Below are 21420 nucleotides of genomic sequence, written 5' to 3' on the forward strand. Positions count from 1 at the left end.
CTGATCTCTCACTTGAGTCCCTAGCTGACAGGGCATTCCCACACCACCTGTGGTCTTGTGTCCAGCAGAGAGAGGTAAGAGTGATATTCGATACACCGTACTGGAATAAATATCTGTACCATTACAACCGTGATTGGTCCTCAAAATCAATCGAACTAAAGAAAATTTCTCAGCAATCTATATACCCACAGTGGAAGCGGTCAACTCATACGAACACTTGGGAGTAAGAATTTGTAAGAATATGAAGTGGAACGATAATATTGGCTCAGTAGTAGATTTAGCAGGTGGCAGACTTCGCTTAACTGGTGTTATACAGAGTAATCTGTCCTTAACACTTTCGTGAGCCGTGGGAAACGTGCTTCCAACTCCAATTAACTCGTTCCTAGTCCCGCAGGATTCAGTTCCCACCTCTGTACGGTGTTACCACCTAGTTAACAGTATAGGGTACTGCTTCCAATCGGAAGTTCCCGCCGTTTTTGCTGTACCTTCGCGCAGAGACATTGTATAGCTGAGTACTGCTCTGTAGAGGAGCCTTTCAGTGTTGTTTGCGTGACATTTTGCGATTTTTCCCACAAAGCTATAGTATAAGGTAAATCCTTTAAATTTACCCAAATTTATGAAGGAAAACGTAAGAATTTTAACGAGGAGAATTGCAGTTTGAAACAAAAGGAGCCATTTCTGCAGTAAAATGGATGGATAACCGTCCAGTCACTTTCCTGACCTCAATTCATGACCCATGAGAAACAGCCACAGTGAAAAGGAAGAACAACGATGGTACTAGTACAGAGATTTCTTGTCCTGAAGTTGTGGCAGAATACAACAAAATAATGGGTGGTGTCGATAAGTTTGATCAATTACGAGAAAGGTATGCTATTGGCAAACGTTCTGTAAAATGGTGGCACAGAATTTTTCATTTACTGGTAGACGTTGCTGCAGTGAACAGTTTTACGCTGTGGAAAATAAGTGAAAGAGAAAGTGGACAGCATGATCAACTCACATACAGGATCCATCTAGCCCGACAATTGATCGCTAGCTTCTCATCCCATAAAAGGCATGGACAAAAACCTGTCTTTCTGGCAAAAGGGGTAAAGTACCTGAAGATTTTCGTGATGTGGCTGTAGGGAAGCATCAACCCATTTTAGGAGAAACCTACTGGACGTGCGTCATTTTAGCCCCAAAGCTGCGGAAAAGAGCACTCGCTGTGTTTGTACATATTGTCAAATACCACTTTGCATAGGCCCATGTTTCAGAAAATTTCATGGCAAGTAATTGTGAACACTCATTGTAACAAGAGAAGTAAATTTATGAAATAACTATGACATATATTGAAAAAGTCGTTTTTGTCGTTTAACTCCAAGAAAGGGCAGTGGGAAGAATACTTCCCACCTTGTTGTGTGACCTCACTTTCACAGTTGGAGCAAATTTGATATTCTGTATGATAAATATACCTATTGTTAACTAGTATCTGGTCTCCATTCATTAAAAAGAACTGCTCAATAATTTTACCCACGAAAGGGTTAAAGCGACGGCCTGACAGGGCTTTTGTTACCTCGGATAGTGGACGGCCCGGCTGGCGGGGAGTAGAAATCTTGCGCGGGTACCACATGTTTGATAGGCGACAATACGGCATATTGAGTGAAAGGTTTCACGTCAAATGGCGAAATACAAGCATTTTAATTCCGTAAAAGGTATTCATGTACGATTCCTACATGTGTACAGAATCAAAGAATGCAGTAAATCGATTATTTCAAGAGGAATTTCCTGATATTCGTGTTCCTAACCGACGTACGATTTATCGATTGATAAATAAACATCGTGACATGGGGAGGGGGCTTGACTGTAAACAGAGACAGTCGTTTACAGGTATCACAGAATAAACCCTGCATAACACTGAGCATGTTCTGGGAAGCTCTTCTAGAAAATCCGTTCGATGTCTTTCTTCGAAAAGGGGAATTTTGTATGGCTCGGTTCAAATGGCTACAAAGTCACTGAAGCTACAGCCCTATACAATAACTGCAGCGCAAGAACTTAAACCCGGTGACCCTGCAAAAAGTTTGCGGTTTTGTGAATAGATTTCGAACACGCTGCACGACAGAGAAATTGACTCTCATCTAAGTTTCTATTCGGACGAATCATGGTTACAACTAAATGGATGCGTTGATTCACAAAATAACAATTATTAAATTTCTGAAAAGCCTAAAATAATACAAGAGGAGCCGTTGCATTGTCAAAAAATAGCAGTCCCCTGTGTTGTCTTGTGTGAGAGAATAGTAGGCCTTTTTTCCAGGAAACAATTAACTTTGAGAGGTGGGTGAAAAACATTTTACGGCCTCTTTGACCAATTTAATGAGAGATAACGAGTTTTCACGATCTCTCATCAGGACTCTGCGACGGCACATACAGGCTGCTTCTCATGACAGGAAATTCATGACGTGTTTCAAGATAAAGTTTTAAAAAGCAACACATGGCGTCCCCATTCACCTATTTAACCCTCTCAGATTTTTATCTTTGGGGGGGGGGGGGGGGGGGGGCATTAAAGCAGCAAGTGTGCCAATCAGTTAAACAAAATTTAGATAAACTTAAAACTAACGTTGGTCAAGAAATTTCTGCCATTTCTAACAGGGAACACTAGAGTGTAATGAGCACTTTCCTAAGCAGGTATCAGAAATTCTTGACCGACGAAGAGAGGTATTTCCAGCATTCCTTGCTCAATATGACAGTAATTTTCTTTTTGCTGTTTGTTACGTATCTAAGAAATAATACAGGCCACAAACCATACCATAGCGTGTTTGTAAATTCACGTTACAGACTTATAGGACTTGTAGAGGGGAGTGAGTACATAATATTTTGAATGGGATCCCATGTCAGGAAACGTACCATTCCGTTCTACGACAGCATCAATTAAGATGCGTAGCGCGACCATTTCTGCTGAGGGAAAGAGAAAAGTCTCAGAGTTCTTTGTGCTGATATGCTCTTAGTGTAGACAGGATGACGTGTACTACGTCAGACAGTCACCTGACGTCACTTAATGTCTGCCTTGCTGGAAAACAGGGGGACATCTGCCGGCACGAGTTGTGGCCGCTGCGCTGGAAACTGAAGAGACACCAGGTGGGATGGGGAGTGTTTACCAGAACATGCTTCGTAAGTACGACGTCTGTAAGAACGTTGGTGGTCGCCAAATCGGGCCGCTGTTGTATAGCATCAGTACTGTTCTGTGCGTACAGTGTGCTACGTTTTGCAATAATGTAAACACGTAATATTTTAGTGTTAATACAAACAAATGCGCTGAAGTGATAAATGGATATTTCGTTATGTTTCCTTTCTAATTGTTATCTAATAACTGTAATGCGTCACGTCTAATTCAGTTACTCAATCAGAAGTGGAAGAGTTGAACGTATGAATTGAAATCGTCGTAGAATGAAACGGTACGTTTCCGAAAATGGGTTCGCATTCAAGACATCATATTCTCACTTCCAATTGCAACTCCTAGAAGTTTGTGACTGGGAATTCCCAACACCTTGTGTATTTACTGCGGACCTCATGTCGACCATACCGCGGATACTGCAGCCGCCTTAGCCGGAAGGCCACACGCCTCAAAAGTGCTTGCGTCAATGATTGGTCACCATGTAAGACGGAAATGCAGTCCAAGGAGATTGCTCACAAAAGACCGGTGCGATCAATCGTACAATATTGCTGAAGTGTGTATCACACGAAAATGAGCACTAAGAATGTGTGCTGAGAAGGGCAACATGAATGGTCACCGGTATCTTTGACACATGAGAGGAGGTAGCGGAGACGCGGAAGCAACTGAATCAGCAGATGCTTGAAGATAAATTCATCGTATTGAGATGAAGCCTACTTATTTAGTTTAAAGGACCAGTTCTAAGTGTCGAATCAAGGAATGTATTACTGCCCTTTACGTGTCGATACTACACACATCAAAAAAAGTTTTCGCTCATCCCGGTTGCCAGAACTCGTGAAGATAGACGTTGACTGTGGATATTGTATCACAGACAACAGACACAGTCCCTTTCCGTGTTCAGAGACAACACTAACCCTGCCTAAAGTTGCAAACAACCATGCATGAGCAGCTCCTTTTAGACGGAGCGGGTCTCCAAAAATGGTTCCAATGGCTCTGAGCACTATGGGACATAATATCTGAGATCATCAGTCCCCTAGAACTTAGAACTAATTAAACCTAACTAACCAAAGGACATCATACACATCCACGCCCGAGGAAGGATTCGAACCTGCGACCGTAGCGGTCACGCGGTTCTAGACTGAAGCGCCTGTAACCGCTCGGTCACACCGGCCGGCGGAGCGGGTCTGACAGCCGATCAGTTCCAGTCATTACACCAGGAAGGACGTACACGGCTCGTGTAGTTCAACCATGTCTAGACGGTCAACACCGCGGTTCGATCGCGTCCGCATTGTTACTTTGTGCCAGAAAGGGCTCTCAACAAGGGAAGTGACCAGACGTCGCGAAGTGAACCAAACCGATGTTGTTCGGACATGGATGAGAAAAAAAAAGAAAAAAAAGAGGCTCTGAGCACTATGGCTTGGTGGAACCCTGATAGCAGCGCCACCATGTTGAATAATGCTTTTCGTGGAGCCAAGAGGCAACGTGTTACGACTCAAACTGTGGACAATAGGCTGCATGATGCCCGACTTAACTCACAAAGCCTATGGCGAGGTCCATGTTTGCAACCACGGCATCATGCAGCGCGGTACAGATAAGCCCAGCAACATGCCAAATGGACCGCACAGGACTGGCATCTCGTTCTCTTCAACGATGAGTGTCGCACATGCCTTCAACCGTACAATCGTCGGAGACGTGTTTGGAGGCAACCTGGCAAGGCTGAACGCCTTAGACACACTGTCCAGCTAGTGTAGCAAAGTGGAGGTTCCCTGCTCCTTTGGGGTGGTGTTATGAGCTGCCGACGTAAACGCCGTTGGTGGTTATGAAAGGCGCCGTAACGACTGTACGATACCTAAATGCCATCCTCCAACCGATAGTGCAACCACATCGGCAGCACGTTGGCGAGACATTCGTCTTCGTGGACGACAATTCGCGCCCCCATAGTGCATGCATGTATGTACGAAGGAACATTGCATCATAATTCTGAACAACGCAGGCTCTGCAATATCGTATTTATCCTCCGATAGTCAGCAAGAGATTTTTAATCAAAATTCTTCCCTGTAATGAGGTGTACAGGGTGACAGTTATTGATCTATATGAAATAAAATCGTCATATCGTCTGAATGGTTTGCGTTAGAACTTTCAAACTCCACGATTGGTCGCCGGGCATGGTGGGAATTAGTACGTGCATTACGGTTTGATTTAGCGACGAATCCCACTTTAATTTGGACGAGTTTGTCAATAAGCAAAATTTGCGCTTTTGGGGGACTGAGGACCCACATTTCGCGATCGAGAAGTCTCTTCACCCTCAACGGGTGACTGTGTGATGTGCAGTGTCCAGTCACGGAATAATCGGTGCTATATTCCGTGACTGCAAGGTGACTACCGAACGCTGCGTGAAGGTTTTGCAAGATGATTTCATCCCTATTAACTAAAATGACACTGATTTCGACAAGATGTGGCTCATTTGCTGGAAGGAGCTCGACCCCATCGAAGCAGGAAAGTGTTCGAAATCCTGTAGGAGCACTATGGGGACAGCATTATGACTGTGGGGAACCCAGGGGCCACTGGCGTGGGCCTCTATTGGCCGCCTTATTCTCCGGATCTGAACACATGCTTCTCCTTTTCGTGGGGCTATATTAAAGGCAAAGTGTACAGCAATAACCCCAAAACCATTGATGAGCTGACAACAGCCATTCAGGAGGACATCGCAGCACCGATGTTTCTGCACTTCAGGGGGTCATGCACAATTTCGCTATTCGTCTTCGCCCTATCATCGCCAATGATGGCAGGCATATCAGATATGCCGTGACCTAAATACGAATATGTGTAGTGACAATTACAGGTTGAAACCTTCTCGTCTCCTCTATATCTCTGTTGTTATGCAATAACCATTTCCTCTATATCTCTTTTGTTACGCAACCTTCCCTTCTTCAATAACCTATGAAATCTTTCCTTACGATTTCTATCTCTTGCTTAATAATAACAAAATGAAATCTTCCCTTTGAAATTTATTCTCTTTCATAAATTGTAGTTTCACAATAGACAATAGAAATATACAATTCTTACAATCTTGAATAAAGTGCGTGCACGTCGTAGTTCTTTTTCCCATATACTTCAATAGCTGTCACCCTGTACGTAATGGACACGAATGCAGCTTGTAGACACGGGGTTGACGTGTGGGTGCAAGTGTGGGTCTGGCTGCGAACAGGGCTCTGAGAGCTTAACGGTAAAACGATGGTCCGCTGTAAGCTCAAAATCCGCGTTCGAGACCTGGCCCAGCAAAAATTTTCTATGTCATCATTCCGTTACACAGACCTGTGCGTTCCATGTTAGAAGCAGACGTGCAGCAAGGAAATTACAGTTGTTCTGGAAAGGTAAGCAATTAAAACACTGCTTCATCTCCAAGTTTCTTGGAGTAACACTCGATCGAGCAGTTACCTACAGAATACATTGCTTGAACACCAAACGGAAGGTATCTGCAAGGAACAACATTCTCCGGAACAGCCTGGGGGACGCATCCTCGCATCTTAAGAACTTCTGCTGTAGCTCTTTGTTATTCAGCTACAGAATATGCTTGCCCTGTCTGGTGCAGATCTAGTCATGCTAAAGAAGTGGGCATCGCCTTGAATGGAAACTTGCAGACCGCTGGCCGGTGTGGCCGAGCGGATCTACGCACTTAAGTCTGGAACCGCACGACTTTTACGGTCGCAGGTTCGAACACCTCCTCGGGCATGGATGTGTGTGATGTCCTGAGGTTAGTTAGGTTTAAGTAGTTCTACGTTCCAGTGGACTGATGATCTCAGATGTTAAGTCCCATAGTGCTCAGAGCCATTTAAACCATTTGAACGAAACCTGCAGACTCATTACGGCATGTTGAGATCTACGCCAATTGATAGTTTATTATCTAGCGGGCATCCCACCTTTAGGTATCAATCGTGAATGTGCATCCAGACTGGAAAAGTCTAAGGCATTGAATCTGACGGGGTATAAGCCAGCAGTACTAAGGCTCAAGTCAAGGAAAAGCTTTCTCCCTTCAGCTCATGGCGTCCCACATCCAGCCACATTGCAGGGTGCATGATCCCGACCGAAAGCCTCGTATCAGTTCACGAAGAAAGCTGGTCAAAATCGAAGACACTCAACAGGCTGCGTTCCGGATTTGAAAGAACGAAGACCAACTTGAAAAAGTGGGGATTTGCATGCGACTCCACAGCATGTGAAGGTGGTGAAGAACAGATAATGAGTCAACTTCTTGTCTGCAGTCTACGCCCAACGTCATGCATGCCACAGAATGCCATTGATGCCACCAAGTGTGACACGCCCGGGAGTACGAATAGGGGTGGGGGACCCTTAAACTGACTACTGGTTTCGGACTGTTGCTTTTCTTCACCGTGCGCCCTGTCCACACCACGTACCTGGTAATCCCGCGGCGGTCGTACTGTTGTGCTCCACACCGCTGCTGGCTTGCCTGAAATTATTTATCGCAATATGCAAGCGAATAAGGGGAGCCACTCAATGTTAAAACACAACACTGTTCGACGCCTGGTATGAACAACTATATTCTGAGACGGTTGAAGGAAAATCGCAGGTTGCACTGTTTACAATCTAATTCAGAAGTGCTGTTCCAATCAATGGATGATTAACAGTCCACAAAATATCATTTAGACTAGCGTGCGCGTAACCGTCGCGGCGCGGCTGATTGTTGATGCGGAAACGCGATGGCCGAACGCACGTCCTCACGCTCGCTACAAGACGCTGGCACTTGACTGCACTCTTTTATGGTGACTAATTTTCACTGATTCACATCGGTTCATTCTGGGAGACCGAACACGGCGCGGATGATCGAGGCTGTGCGACAAACAACGAGCGGATACACAAATACACTATCGACGGCACTGCTCATTTTTTCATTACTTTGTAAGAGGTCCGTAACTAAAGAATTTGTTGCTAGCGCACTCGAGCTGATGTAATTTCGATGTATTGCTCACGCGCTGCCTGCGATATGTAAGCTAGAAGAGAATCTGAGACCAAAGAGCAGTATTGACTGCAGTAGGAACTGTGTAGCAGTAGGAGTTAGTTGTTGGTAGCGAGCAGTCGTGCCTGGTGTATCGTGTTGGCTGGGCCGGTCGTGTGCAGCGATGGCAGAGCCTGAGCGTTGTAGGATAAGGTAAAAGCAGCCTCGCGCATATGTAGTATTGTTAATCATGTCCCATGTAAATGTTAAAAAAATCTGTTAATAATAATCTTTCTCATAAAAAAAACCAAGTGTAACCTCCCCACAGTAAATAACATAATATGAATAATACTAAAAAATGTTTTACAAATGCATTCGAAATGGATTTGGCAGTAGCTTTGCGCAACGGAGTGAAGGTAACAAACAACTAACTCCTACTGCTACACAGTTCCTACTGCAGTCAATACTACTCTTTGGTATCAGATTCTCTTCTAGCTTACATATCGCAGGCAGCGCGTGAGCAATACATCGAAAGAAAAATCTTACCTTAATTAGGTCGCCGGATAACGCGTATATATCTGCTCCTATAAGAAATTTTTCCTGGCCCAACTAAGTGCAATGCTGGCCGATACATTGTCTTATATAAAAGGGAAGAACTGATTTTTCTTTTCAATAATCGGGATGGCCAAGGATTGGAGAAATTATTGAATTGTTTAAATTGAGATTAATGTCAAAAGTTACTTTTTATGAGAAAGATTATTAATGTCAAAAGTTACTTTTTATGAGAAATATTACTATTAACAGATTTTTTAAAACATTTACATGGGACCTGATTAACAATACTACATATGCGCGAGGCTGCTTTTACCTTATCCTACAACGCTCAGGCTCTGCCATCGCTGCACACGACCGGCCCAGCCAACACGATACACCAGACACGACTGCTCGCTACCAACAACTAACTCCTACTGCTACACAGTTCGTACTGCAGTCAATACTGCTCTTTGGCCTCAGATTCTCTTCTAGCTTACACATCGCAGGCAGCGCGTCAGCAATACATCGAAATTACATCAGCTCGAGTGCGCTAGCAACAAATTCTTTAATTACGGACCTCTTACATAACCCTCCACTGGGGTGCAAAAATTTGGCAGCGATGGTGAGTCAATTGGACTTGCCATGAGCAACAAATTGATCTATAATCTATTTAGTTTATTAAGGCTACAGTCACAGAGTATATACATCATTGATAAGTGCAGAACATATTAAGAAATTAGAGTGCACATGCACTGAGAGCAAAACATACTCAGAAACGACAAAGTATATACACAATGAGTACAAAATATATTAACAAAATAGAGTGCACACGCACAATAAAAGTTTCTATCATTTTACTAGAATTTATATGCACTGTATAAGCCTTTACTATTTTACAGAACTAGGAAAGGAATGGGAAGGATTGCATCATGGTTGTAGCACAGTAGGTTGCACGTAGCTGCACTGAAAGTCCATATCTTTCTACAGAAGCACAACACCAAGTGAGACAATCTGAAGTTCTCTTACCTGAAGTATTTATCAGTGTAGCCAAGACACTGAAATGTTGTATTAATATTCAATGTTATCATTTTGGTAGTACATTAGGTACACCAAACAGTGGGACCATAATAACATCTCCATCGTTCAAGGTTGGTGGACAGCTTAATATGTCAACACCATATTCTTGTAGAATCCATACTCTTACAGCAACGTAGAATTAGTGCAAAAACCGATATAGTGCTCCATGATCATGAGGATGGACAGGATAAACGGATATTGCAGTAATTAGGTCAGAAGGTGAAGGACACATTAAGTCTTATGCTAGTCATCATAGAATTACACTACTGTATCAACCGATATGAACAATATTGAGTATTACGAAACACTATTCATAACTCATCTGACTGAATCAGTGCTATTCATTGGCCAGTTACAAAGCATTCATATAGTGTTACAAAACATTATTCAGTGTTATTCACAAGTCATCACTTAAAACAGGAGCTATTGAGTTACTGACATTCATTGGCTAGTTACAAAACATTATTCAATCAATCAGTGGCATTCATTGGCCAGTTACAAAGTATTCATATAGTGTTACAAAACATTATTCAGTGTTATTCACAAGTCAATCAGTGGCATTCATTGGCCAGTTACAAAGTATTCATATAGCGTTACAAAACATTATTCAGTGTTATACACAAGTCATCATTTAACAGGAGCTATTGAGTGTAGCATCAAGCTACTGGTGTTTATATATGATATCAGGTAAGTGACATGAGACATATTTATAATGTAAGACATTGGAACTATTACTCAAGGTCGGTAGTCCAATAATACATAGACATAATGGAATCAATACACAGAAAATTTGCATTATCTTTAGGACTAAAAATATATCTTAAACTAGTAGCATTATTTAGTTGTATACTGGTAATAGTTGGGACTCGTTTTTTTTTTTTTTTTTTTTTTTTTTTTTTTAGCAATTCATTGCACTGGGATCGATAATTGATTGCTGGGGCATGAAAATATTTGCTTTTGACTTATTGCTGGAAATAAGGATTATTAACGTCATGAGTCATGAGTCAGCTGTAGCAAGGTTATGCAACAAATACAGTATATGTGATCACATTCATAAATGATAGACACAACTGGGCAAAACAATGCAAGTACTAGAACAGGTTAATAAGTAACTATTTATAGCATCACAAAAAGCTTCTCCTAAAAAAAAAAATACAAAAAGGATCATTGAGCTGAAAGAAGAAATGCATGTTATGCTGAAAAGTAGTGAACTTCGAATTAACAGGTAATGAAACGTGTACTTAATATGTATGTACTCTAGCTGTCTTTCCCAAAGCATTCAGTCATTATACTATGCGACATAAGACATACTGTCAAAAGGAATTGCAACAAATACTTAAATAGCTACATAGCATTTCTTAACTAACAGTAAATATATAAACTTCATCATTATCATCATCTGCAAAGAAAAACTTCATTATTCATATTACCATAACTTCATCACTATAATCACCTGCAAAGAAAAACTTCATTATTCGTATTAGCATATTCTTCATATAACTATTCATCATCATTTATTATCATCTGCAAAAAATAGACACTTCATTATGCGTATTCATATTACCATTTACTTCATACAACTATTCATTATCATTCATTACTTCATATAGTATAGAGTTTCTTACTTCTAGCATATTTCATCACTAAAATTAACATCTGTAGTTCTGTCTGACAGTCTGCATCAATTGCCTTGTATTCTGAAAGAAAAATAATTAGTCAAGACTGCTATCATACGATGTGTACAGTGTATTCTGGTTAATGCTTGTTAATTCTGATCAATTTACTCTTCATGACAAGATATTGCATTTTTTTCCTTCATTCTGATGGTAAAATTTCCATTTCATAGTAAACCACTGTGGTTGTTTAATTCAATTCTTTTACACGGTATTGCTTTCTGAAAAATGATGAATAAGGATTAATATCTTGCATTTAATCACATACCCATTAAATAAAAACTTGTTTCTAGTAAGCATACAGCATAGCATGACAGAAAACATATTAGGTCAAAAACATAGACAATTTTCAAGTGCAAAAAATGTATACACAGTATCATAACGTAGTGCCAAAAAAAAAATCTAGAATAGGCGAAATATCATGACAGAAAACGTATTAGGTTAAAAACATAGACAGTTTTCAAGTGCAAAAAAATGTACACACAGTATCATAATGTAGCAGCAAAAAAATGTAAAATAGTCAAGATGTTGAGATATACACTCCTGGAAATGGAAAAAAGAACACATTGACACCGGTGTGTTAGACCCACCATACTTGCTCCGGACACTGCGAGAGGGCTGTACAAGCAATGATCACACGCACGGCACAGCGGACACACCAGGAACCGCGGTGTTGGCCGTCGAATGGCGCTAGCTGCGCAGCATTTGTGCACCGCCGCTGTCAGTGTCAGCCAGTTTGCCGTGGCATACGGAGCTCCATCGCAGTCTTTAACACTGGTAGCATGCCGCGACAGCGTGGACGTGAACCGTATGTGCAGTTGACGGACTTTGAGCGAGGCCGTATAGTGGGCATCCGGGAGGCCAGGTGGACGTACCGCCGAATTGCTCAACACGTGGAGCTTGAGGTCTCCACAATACATCGATGTTGTCGCCAGTGGTCGGCGGAAGGTGCACGTGCCCGTCGACCTGGGACCGGACCACAGCGACGCACGGATGCACGCCAAGACCGTAGGATCCTACGCAATGCGGTAGGGGAGCGCACCGCCACTTCCCAGCAAATTAGGGACACTGTTGCTCCTGGGGTATCGGCGAGGACCATTCGCAACCGTCTCCATGAAGCTGGGCTACGGTCCCGCACACCGTTAGGCCGTCTTCCGCTCACGCCCCAACATCGTGCAGCCCGCCTCCAGTGGTGTCGCGACAGGCGTGAATGGAGGGACGAATGGAGACGTGTCGTCTTCAGCGATGAGAGTCGCTTCTGCCTTGGTGCCAATGATGGTCGTATGCGTGTTTGGCGCCGTGCAGGTGAGCGCCACAATCAGGACTGCATATGACCGAGGCACACAGGTCCAACACCCGGCATCATGGTGTGGGGAGCGATCTCCTACACTGGCCGTACACCTCTGGTGATCGTCGAGGGGACACTGAATAGTGCACGGTACATCCAAACCGTCATCGAACCCATCGTTCTACCATTCCTAGACCGGCAAGGGAACTTGCTGTTCCAACGGGACAATGCACGTCCGCATGTATCCCGTGCCACCCAACGTGCTCTAGAAGGTGTAAGTCAACTACCCTGGCCAGCAAGATCTCCGGATCTGTCCCCCATTGAGCATGTTTGGGACTGCATGAAGCGTCGTCTCACGCGGTCTGCATGTCCAGCACGAACGCTGGCCCAACTGAGGCGCCAGGTGGAAATGGCATGGCAAGCCGTTCCACAGGACTACATCCAGCATCTCTACGATCGTCTCCATGGGAGAATAGCAGCCTGCATTGCTGCGAAAGGTGGATGTACACTGTACTAGTGCCGACATTGTGCATGCTCTGTTGCCTGTGTCTATGTGCCTGTGGTTCTGTCAGTGTGATCATGTGATGTATCTGACCCCAGGAATGTGTCAATAAAGTTTCCCCTTCCTGGGACAATGAATTCACGGTGTTCTTATTTCAATTTCCAGGAGTGTATGACTTTGCTCTCGGCACAGGTCGATAGGGCGAACAATTGACTGTGACATGTTGCGAGAGCGAGTGCCGAGGTGCGCCGGAGTGGTTGGCGGGAATGGTATGTGTGTGGAGGCCATTATTTGAATACAGGGTTTTTAACCGAGAAGGGTGTCACGATCGCCGTGGTTAGACCCCTAAATAATAAACAAATACCGGGAAAGTGATGAAGTATCATTTTAAAAGTGATCAGTGACGTTACTAGTGCCGATATTCAGTTTCGCGTCTACCGCGCCAGCCTAACATTGGATTGCAGTGCTGGATACAGTGACGGATTAGCATGTGACGATAATGGCAAATGAACACATCTGCACCGATCCACGATTTCTACCATCATAAGACTCCGCTTCAATCATGCCTCTTTCCCACAACATCTACATCGGATCAACGTTTACAGTTCACCAGCATGTGAGTGTGATCCTGAGTCTGAAGCTGATGTCAACCACATCATATTTATGTGCCCCAAATTTGACCGTCAACGGTTGGTCTTTCTGAAGACACTGCTGAGTATGGGCCACCATCGTCGTCAATCAGCTTCTCCTCTTCTGTGTACTAAAGAGAAAGCTATGGAACAGAGTGAAACAATGCATTCGCAATGCCTAAATCAGGCACGCTCGCTCCCTTGTATGCAGCGATCTGACACCCACGACTCTATGGAAGAATCTCCGTAGCTTGGGGGTCGGAAAGGCAAAATCGGAAACTACTTTTCATGTGTCAGCTAACGAATTAAATGAATTCTTCTCTGCACCTCTGAATACCAGCACGGCTGATAATTACAGTCCACAAGAATCCCCAGACAGGATAACTAACAACGATACCTTCCATCTAAAACGTGTAACAACAAATACGGCAAGTAAAGCAATAATGAGAATCTCTTTGTGATGCAATAGGCAACGACAGTATCGGTATAACCATGATTAAGAATGTTGCCGATATCTTAGTACCTGTCTTAACTGACATATTTAATTTTTCCCTCGTGAACGGAATATACCCCACTGCATGGAAAAGAAGCATAATTCGACCCATCCCTAAGATCGAAAACCCGCAACTGCCTAATGATTACCGACGAATTAGCATACTGCCAGCTGTTTCCAAAGCACTTGAATATATTGTTCATGACCAAATCACTGAACACTTGCATGAATTCAGTGTATATGACAATTTCAATCCGGTTTCCGTAAACATCACAGCACAAACACTGCTCTAATTAAGGTAACTGATGACCTGAAATATGCCATCGACAATCGAAAGGCAACAATATTGACGCTACTGGACTTCAGCAAAGCTTTTGACACTGTTAACTTTGACATATTACTCAGAAAAATGCAACAGCTTAATTTCTCTGATAGTGCAATGAGATGGTTTGAAAGCTACTTAAAAGACAGACAGCAATGTGTTGTCTGCGCAAATGAAAAATAGTCCTGGAAACATGTTTCTTCGGGAGAGCCACAAGGATCAGTCTTAGGACCACTTTTGTTTTCTTTATATGTCAACGATATTTCGTCGGTTTTGTCCTCCTGTAAACATCACTTCTATGCCGACGACCTCCAGCTCTACGTAAGCGTCAGACCTGAAGATGTAAACACTGCAATCGCTCTGATGAATGATGATCTGTCTTCAGTAGTAACATGGGCGAAAAACCTGGGGCTTAAATTAAATGCAAAAAAGACGCAAGTAATCTTAATAGCCCATCAGAAATTAATAAGTTCAGATTTCTGCGAACGGCTATCTCCTATTCTGCTCGAAGGTACTCCAATACCATATCAGAAAACAGTGAAAAACTTGGGTGTAACTCTGGACGAGCATCTCAACTGGGCGGAGAATACAGTCGCAGTGTGCCGAAAGACGTCTGCTTGTCTCTATGCTCTCAAAAAGTTTCGGAACATATTCCCACAGGACTTGAAACGCCAGCTCGTGAAAGCACTCGTTCTAGCGAACCTCCACTGTTGTGATGTGATTCAACAAGGCATGAGTAGTGAAAACAAAAGACGGCTAGAGCTAACCATGAATGCCTGTGTGCGTTACACCTGCAACATTCGCCGATATGATCATGTTAGTGCTTCATACTCCGAGCTAGGGTGGCTGCGGCCGGACAAACTGCGTGACTACCACACTCTATGTCTACTTCACCGACTCCTCGTCGCGCAAGCACCCCAGTACCTAGTTTCAGAGATTAAAAACCTGTCATGCCATCATAATCGAAACACGAGGTCACTCTTATCTGGTATCCTAACTGTGCCCACTCACAAAACAAAAACTTTTGCAAACTCCTTCTCAGTTGCCGCTGTTAGCCTCTGGAACAAACTGCCCCTTACCTTGAGGAAAATTCAATCTCCTGTAGCTTTTAAGAAGAAGTTGAAGCATTTCCTACTATCATCCGCATAAAATTCTCCACAAAATTAATGTTCCAGGCCAATCCTCTTATCTGTCAAATAGAAAAGCCAGCGTCTCCTATCCTGCTCCTGAGATACCTTCCTCTTCATCTATCTCTATTAGTCACGCAGTCTTCTTTTCCTTTATATTTTCCTTAATTATGTTTCATCACGTCTCTCTATTCTTCTCCTCCCTTCATCATGAGTTTCCCTCATACTCCCTGCTGCCAGCACTCCTATCTAAAATCTTTCTCTTCAATAATGTATTTTTCGAGGTGTACCTTTCTAATTGTTTATCTCACTTTTTGTATTAGATGTAGTTTAACATGCCTACTAAAACTCATGAATGTAAAATAAGTAGAATGCCTGGTTAGATGTAAGAGAGGGCCTGATGGCTCTAATCTTGCCAGGTTAAATAAATAAATAAATAAATAAAGACGTTCGTTTATATAAAGTGGTAGTTAACTTCGTCAAGAGTACTGGTCACAATCTGTAGGTTTTAATGGTGTACGTAAATTATAAATATATCTTGCTGATGAAGATATTTCAGAATTGGCTTGAATTGTAAGCCAAGACACTTTTAATTATTTTCCAATTCAATTCCATTTTTAAAAGATTATGTACAAAACTCTTAAGCATTTTATTCTTGTAAATATGCGTTTCTGTATTTGTTTATTCAATTATGTGTACATTGTCACTGTGTGTTGCCGATGGCTAAATTGAGTACACACTCAAATGCCAAATAAACAAAAGAAAGCCTGTGCTGAGATTAATCATAATTAAATATGTATGACGAAGGCAGTGGCTGTCTCCTTTTTGTGTTCTGAGAAGAATGTAAGTTCGTAATTAGTGAAACTATGTTGGTGTTCCTTATCACCATACATCCAGTATTATAGTATTGAACAGGACGAACTAGAAAGTAACAACTTCCGTAGCAGTCAATACCGACTACCAGCCCCATTAGGTTCACGGTCATGTTAATAATAAATATTGGGCTGCTATTCTATCAGATCAGTTTCTTACAACCCTACCACAGCAAATGTCAGCATTTAATAACGATTGTGGTGTTGCTCACGCTTTTAAATACTGCATTTTAGGGCAACAACAGTCATATTATGTGGCAGGTGTCATTAGAGCATAGTTAATAAAGTCATTTCATGTAATAATCAAAAAATTATCCACTCATCTTTTTTGTGTTTCCCACGCTGGTCTCGTCGTAAAATCATGGCTCAATCATTGACAATGTAGGTGGTTATGATTCCAAGCTTGGATGCAAAGAGGCCAAGGTTTTATTCTGCTATATTCAAAAGTTTTGTAGATGCGCTTCACAAAACATTCTTCGAGATTAAACCTTCCAAAGTTAGCACAATGGTGATGTAAAAAAATAATTAGCGCTCCGAATTTAAGTTACACTTCCTTTTGTTTGCTTTTATTGCAGTATCACGTAACACACAAAACATCACTTCGCAATACAAAACATACTTGAAAACATCTTCCTCACAATTTATAAGCCAACTACAATATGTATCTTTCCAACATGACGTCCAAGACTTGACCTTTTCAAGGTCAGACTCTCTAACAACTTAACAGCTAACTAACTGTTGCTTACGCGCCCAAAAATCAGAGTTACAAGTGCGTCAAAGATCATAGTGACAAAAGGAAGAATACACATAAGAATAATATCATTGCAATATAAACATATCGATGTATCAAAAGTGAAATCAAATCTGAATGTTGTCTCAGAAATATGTTAAGTAGTTAACAGAAATACAGTAGAATATTACAGGTATCGAGAGGTTCAGGTGAGGTACCATAATGGTTACGTAATTCATGTACCATTACAAGGTCGGGATAAATAAACGGAGGTGTTACAGATCAGATCACCAATGAGTGGCGTCAGCATTATATGACTTACCTGAACAAACTGGTATCTATCCCTCGCCAAAGATAAAATTGGTGTTCGACGGCATTAGCGTGATGTCTTCCGGGGGGCACAGACGTTTTGTCCAGTGGCCTTAAAATAAACGGGCGATACCGCAAAGCCGTCAGCACCTGTTGCAGTGTGACGTACTTACGTGCAGGCCTCAGAGGCTGGCACGGCGGGGAGAGCGCGGAGCAGCTGTTGAGGTATGCGGCGCGGTCCGTCAGCGGGCTTTTGGCGGTGGTGGAGCGCTCGCCCGGCTGTCCAGCGCAGGGTTGACGTTTAAGGCGGCACAAACTCGCGGGTTTTACGAGCCGCGCCGGGCGCCTAACAACCGCGCATGATTTCCAGCGCGCCCACTAAACCAGTCTCGGAGGGCGATCTCTCTCGGCCGCAGAGTCGCCCTGCGCCATTTCAAGGTTGAGTCGGTGGTCAACGACGCTGCATTTCAGCGGGAACATGAACTGGGAGAAATATTAACTCAATTATGTGGTCTCGGGTAAGGCGCAGGTGCGGCTAGCCTCTGAGTAGCTTACGACAAGAACTGGTCCTGTGTGACCCGACACGTCATTGCTACTGCTCAAGCTAAATACGCACCCGAGGCAGATGCGAAATGTTTGAAGAGCTGCTATAAAACGTTTCACAACGTTTGTTCGCAAGGGCGCTATAAACACATTTTCGCAAGGTGGTTATTTTTACGAGTTCTGGAGGCTTCCTGGTAGCCTGACTCCGGCTTATGAGTTTCTTATATCACTGCTGGTAGCCATCACAGTAGCTGAACTCGTTAACGCTGTGGCACTCGACATGACAGTAGCCAGCCGTAATTCTCTAGACAGTGCTTAGCCAGCAAAGAGGTGGAGAATGATTTCCAGCGTCCTGGGTAGGATTCGAAGCCTCTTTGAAAAGTAGCAAGGGTCAAGGAACTGTGACATGCGTGGTGCATTCGTTTCATATAGCGTTAAGATCCCCTGCTGAAAAGCTTCTTTACAGAGGAACAAACAGTGTCTTGTCATCACGTTGCACCATGCTCCTTCTTTTCACTTCCACAATCATCCACAGCATCATTTAGAGCACAGACCAGAATCAACACGGTGGGACAGAAAACTCACAAAACGAAGAGCGCGGGCAGCATCATTCTGATCAATACTTGCAAACCAGGACGAAAACTCTGGGAAAAAACACGAAAAACGGACTTGAGCACTCCGTGTTAGTCGTGGGTGGGTGGAATTCAACGCACAAAAAATAAAGGCAACCAACTTATTCACGTACTTAAAATGTTATCACGTCGCCGTCAGTAAAAAGGTACTTCCGTCAGACCTGGTGTGAATCCCACATACTCACCAGCAGAAAACGTTACTGAGGTTTGTGAAACTGACGTTTGGCCTTCAAGATATCAACAGTGATTGGTTTGGAATTGTTGACTATCCAATTCGATTAGCTGACTTCGCATTCATCACTATTTGAAAATGTTTGCTCACAGACGTAAGTTATTCCAAACACTTATCCCACACCAGCGGGAAATCTCTTCCGTTTCAGAAACTCAATACCAGGCAAGCAGAGATAAAATTCAGTAAGCTACTTCCCTGTCTTTCTCCTTCGACAAGGATTCGCTTGTAAATGATTGACTTCCAACTGTAATTCAAATGGTGCATCGTCACTCTCAGTTCTGTCAATGTCTGAAAATCAATTAAAAAATACTTCTCAAGTCACGAATAATTTTATTCTGAAAATCAAGATTGACATGTTCCGGGACACACAACTCTTTGAAACAGAGAAAATAAGAAAAGTTCTCTCCTTCCAGATGTGCTTCAAATAATGACAACTTCTTCTGAAATCCTTTGATAATTATGCGGAGGTTATCTCTCCCCTGATGTTTCAAGTTCAGTTCATTCGGGTGAAACGTCATGTCGACCGTAAATGACAACGTGCACAGGCAGATTATCTGACAGCTGTGGAATCAGCTCTATCTTTTTCAGTGAGAAAGCTCTGTATATCGTTTTGAAGTTTGTAAACACGAGAGAGGACTTAAATGCAGCTGAGCTACCGCAAGAGATATGTGATAAACCAAGTCACAAAATTCATAATCTTTTCTTCAAGAAAAGCCCGGAACAGACAGTGATTGGATGCATGTGCCCTAACGTAGTTCATAACAGAAACGACTGGTTTCAGTACACAAGAAATACCTAAATATTTCCCACAGAGTGCTTGATAATGTATTACGCAGCGTATGAACAGAGCTCCAGAAAAGTGCAAATCTTCCACTTGAGTCCTGACCATCCCCAGCAGGCCTCCCTCACTTCCTCCATCAGCATCAACAATTTGAAGCTGGTTGTACTGAAGGTTATAATCTTGAAAATTTTTTTTATACTTACATGAAACTATATTTTCGAATTGTTGCTCCATGCTTGCTGCAAAAGAATACAAAATTGTCCCTCATCTGATAGTTAAAATTGACACTAGATGTTGTGACGTACTCATAACCTTAGTAGATTCATCCAGCGGCAGAGAATACCGCAACAAATTCTTTGTTTTCTTGCGTATCTGTTGTCCTATGTTCCTCCAGTTTCTGCTGTTCTCTGCGCAGCTGACGAAAGCAACGTTTAACCACCGGGCCTAGTCAGTATTAGAATGAGATACTAGAAACATTGTCATTAAGTTGAGTGAAGAGTGTGAAGGTTTAGTCATCAATATGGCTCACTAATAGCAAACCTCCAAGGTTTGAAAATACAATGTTTGTGAATGCTAGATAAAGGGGACAACCGAACGAAAAATCTGCCTACGTTTATTTATCATCGCATTATGTATGTTACAGGAGAGACTTACAACAAGGAGAACTGTACATTTTAAAGTGGACAGTAATCAAAAGTCGACTAATCATCGACATGTACCTTCTAAGAAAGCAGCACGGGCTTGTGGATGGCCACATTGTAATGGAAGACATGTCAGGTATCAATCTGACGATATAGCGAAGCAGCCATTGCCCATTGCAAGATTGAGTGTTGCGAGGTAGTTCTGGGGTCATATGACGCGCTAAAAAAGTATAAAAAAACAAGCAAAGACACATAAGGAATCATTACAGCGAAGATACAGGCCAGAAATGTCTACCGTCACTAACAGAAATGGTTTGGGCAAATTTCAGTGTGTTATGTCCCTTCGCTTGGGAGAGAGCATCTCGTAAATGGCGAAGTAGGTGCCAGTCGTCTATTCTCGTGCTGCTATCGTCAGAATCTATGGAACATGGTTGAAGCACGGTGAACCACAATTAGGCAACCGAGTGCTACAAGTCCACGCCGCATCACAGAACGTGTATGTTGGATGTTCGCCCACTCTATAATACACGATATGTGCCTAAATGTAGTGGATCTGACGATAGGGTAAAATCCTGGTCGACGTACATGTGTTTCGGAGCTCAGTGCACGAAGTTGAAGGCGAGGCTCTGCAGCAGATGACTTCTACATGTTTCAATGTTGAACCAACAACATCGTCAATTATAACCTCAGTGGGCAGTGGGTCAACAACGAAAACTTATCGCCTGGTCGGATTAATCCCGGTCGATGGTCGCGTTTGGATATGCCTTAATCCAGGGAAACTCCTGGTCGAAACATCACCACGCCAAGGATGAAGGTTGGCAGGAGAAGAATTACGCTATGGCGAACTGCCACCTGTGCTTCCATGGGACCTGTGGTAGTAATCGTAGACACCGTTACAGTTGCGGGCTACGTGAACATCATTGCGAACCAACTGCATTTTTT

The sequence above is a fragment of the Schistocerca gregaria genome, chromosome 7 (assembly GCF_023897955.1).
Source record: "Schistocerca gregaria isolate iqSchGreg1 chromosome 7, iqSchGreg1.2, whole genome shotgun sequence".
In the NCBI taxonomy this organism is placed as follows: Eukaryota; Metazoa; Arthropoda; class Insecta; order Orthoptera; family Acrididae; genus Schistocerca; species Schistocerca gregaria.